The sequence below is a fragment of the Solanum stenotomum genome, chromosome 8 (genome assembly GCF_019186545.1).
Source record: "Solanum stenotomum isolate F172 chromosome 8, ASM1918654v1, whole genome shotgun sequence".
NCBI lineage: Eukaryota > Viridiplantae > Streptophyta > Magnoliopsida > Solanales > Solanaceae > Solanum > Solanum stenotomum.
The window spans coordinates 3,057,373-3,060,653 of NC_064289.1; the positions used below are offsets into that span (position 1 = coordinate 3,057,373).

General features: G+C 33.9%; 1 long non-coding RNA gene across 1 annotated transcript; it reads left to right on the forward strand.

Annotated features, from left to right (window-relative positions):
* Positions 1-541: 541 nt before the first annotated feature.
* On the forward strand, positions 542-2,034 carry LOC125874717 (uncharacterized). The gene is made up of 3 exons (XR_007447295.1): positions 542-578; positions 1,577-1,659; positions 1,921-2,034. It is a non-coding gene; the product is annotated as an uncharacterized LOC125874717 (long non-coding RNA).
* The last annotated feature ends 1,247 nt before the right edge of the window (positions 2,035-3,281 follow it).

The window sequence follows — 3,281 nt, forward strand, 5'->3', positions numbered from 1 at the left end:
TAACTTAAATCTACTTCGAACTAAAGTTTAGTAAAATTACACGGTTGAAATTGTTTAATTTTGGCATAACAAGAGGGGGGAGTTCAAGAAAGCTTTAAACTTTATAATTATCATATGCTCACATGCATATATGTATATGTTAAATTGAAACAAGGAGATAACAAAATAGCGAGAAAAAATATACATTAAATGGAGAAAACTATAAGATATTTGATGATAAGAAGTAAGAACAAATCATTGTAACCTAAAAAAAATGACCTATATTTTGAAATAATATACCTCAAAAGATTGATCAACACTTGAACCAACTTTCAATCTTTAAAATATTCGTAATATCTAGTGTAAGTGCTCGAGGAAAAAATTTCTCAGGAAAAAAAAATCTCGTCCATGTATGCAAAGCAATAATGTTGTCCATAAAGAAAAGAGAGATCCCAAGAAGGGACGATTCTAATCGCTATTTACAAAACCTGACGTCCCTCTACAGATGCATGCAAGACTTTTTTCATGACGTTTTCAAATTTATAGGTTGCCAATCCACATGATATTCTCAAAATCTTCAAAAAAGTTTGGCAAGGAAGGTAATTTAAAGATTTCTTGGGAGTGAAGAATCTATTTACATTTGTTCGCCATGCAAGTTTGGGCCACCAATCTCCGCTTTTCCAGGGCTTTCCATTGATGATTGTATTTCGTGTTTCACAATTTAATGGATTAGTTGTGGCTAAGTGACCATATGATCATTTTATTGGTGCAATCTAATTGTTGTCCATAACTTGAACAAATCTTATTTATTTATATCATGGAGACTCTGCACATCCTGAGCTTGATACTTTATTAACATTTGCTCTACTGAAACTGGATCTCAAGTTATCCATCTTAGACTCATAACTCCTAAGATAAATCTCCAATTTGTCAAGAAGGAAATTTGTATCATCTATATACTGTTGAAACATAAAATGTCCCACTTGGGTTGGTTTGTAAGTGCATCAAATGGGGTTTAAATTTAAAAGGTCTTGGTTTACTCCATCAATTACATTAAGGTTTTGAGTTGGATGCTGAAATTCTTCACGTACAACCAAAAAGATTATATGGGTCGTCATAAGTTTCTACATTCAATTTCCTGCCCTAGATTTTTAGAGAACAAACAGTATCTTGCGGCTTGAATGTTCCCCCTTGCTTAATATTAAACAATAGATATTTCAGCTTTTGTATCAGTGGTCATTCCAAGTTGAACAGGAACATTTACACTTCCAAGTTTTGTATCAGTGCTTATTCCAAGTTGAAATGGAACATTTCATTTTGTCCATAGGAGTTTTACAATTCATCTACAAGACTAGTATAGAGTATCTTATAGTTGCTCAAAATACTTTTTACCATTCCGGGCTTTCTAAATTTTTAGACCATCTGTAATGCAGATACATGGTACTTGCAGTGCTAAAAGATAATTCATCCATCATTTGGATACCTTGATTCTCCTTGTCCAAGCTTCAGATTTTTGATTCTTTTGTGTTTAATAATATGGTAAACTACAGTATTTTTCATTACCCCACTTCTATGACCATTTCCTAATTTCTTGTAGCTAAATTTGATGATTCTGAGCGGCTTCGCCCTGAAGAATTGAATCAGCAAAACATTGAAGCTTTAGTTGCAGAGAGCAATTTGGTGGGTATCAAGTCAAGTTTGAAAACTTCTCATTTCAATGTCCTTAATCACCTATTAAGTAGTTCAGTGTTTGGGTTTTCATTTTCTTATATCCAAAACAGAAGCATATATTGTTCTTATTTTTTGAGTTCACAAAAGTTTTCTTTGGAAAATCAATCTCCGGGGTTCTATTCCATCACATCAAAGCATTTTGATGCTGAGAACAGCACATCATTAGTTGTCAATATTTTGGAGCTATCTAATAATGACTTTATGCTGCAGAAAATGGAGGTACTTCCAGTGAGCGATCTGGACGTTGCCCTGCACAATTTTGTTAACAAGGATGAGAAAATGGCTTTTTATTCTTGTGTACAATACTACCTTGAGGAAACTCGAGTAAGTATGTCAGTTTCTTATGTGGTAGTCACTATAATCAGGGATATTGCTACATTCCATTTTTCTTCTGAACCTACGTATTGCTACTTTAAATGTGTGATACTAAGGTTGAAACATTTCTTAACAGAGCCAGGTTGTACTACTTTTGTAGTGGTGGGGACAAATACTTCTTCTTTTTACGGTGGTGTTTAAGTCAGGTTGTGTATACCTCGACTATTCCACCCGATACTTGCTATCTTCCACCAGTACAAATATGAATAACTCTGCCCATAAGGCTATATAAGAAGAAATCACCTAGTTTTTTTGTCTTTGTTGGGATGTGAACTGGTCTCCAAGGCTTGTACCCCCACACTTCATGGAGCACTAGGACAAACCCTTGGTTGCATGGTGGGGACATATACTTTCAACTCAACGACAACATAACCAGTGTGATCTCGTAGGTGTGGTTAGCCTTTTTTCAATTGGGGAAAGATAGGTTGTTCACTATCTTAAAAGGGGAAATAGTGCAGTCCAGGTCAACACATATAAAGATGGCTTTCAAGTCTGGCCCTTAAGGTCCATTCATGATTGATCACTACACAGTTCAGAGTGACACGAAAATTTGCACACGAAAATGTGTTGAATGTATATGAGACATAAAACAGCTGCATTTTGAACATATTAGAAGCTTCAATGCTGGTACTACAAAACATCATATGGAAGATCAAATGACCACAGTAATGAGGCTAGGGAGAAATATATCAAATTATTCCTAACACATATATCTAAAAACTTATTTCTTTGACTATAGTATTCAATTTTATCTCAGTACGTAGACTACTAATATGATGATCTTGTGACAATTTAAGCTTCAATGTTCATTTATATTTATATTAGTGCCCACTGTTTGGACTTCGTCTCTTATTCAATTAAAAAGCCAAATAGTGCGATAACTACAGAGGTAGAGTGTATGTGAATGTCACTCTTACCATATAGAGGTAGAAAATTTGTTTTTGAAAGACCCTCGGCTCAAGTATTGCAAAGACATAGAGGTAGAAAGTCTGTTTTTGGAAGATCTTCGGCTCAAGTAATGCAAAGAGATACAAAAATAGAGAAACATAACAAATAATTGGAAAACCATTACATAACATTTAGAAAACAAGGAATAGTAATAATAGCTAAATGATGCGATAACTAAAGCATACGAAACAATGTAATTTGGACATTTACATCTTTTTTTCAAATATATTTACATTTTTTTTTTCGTA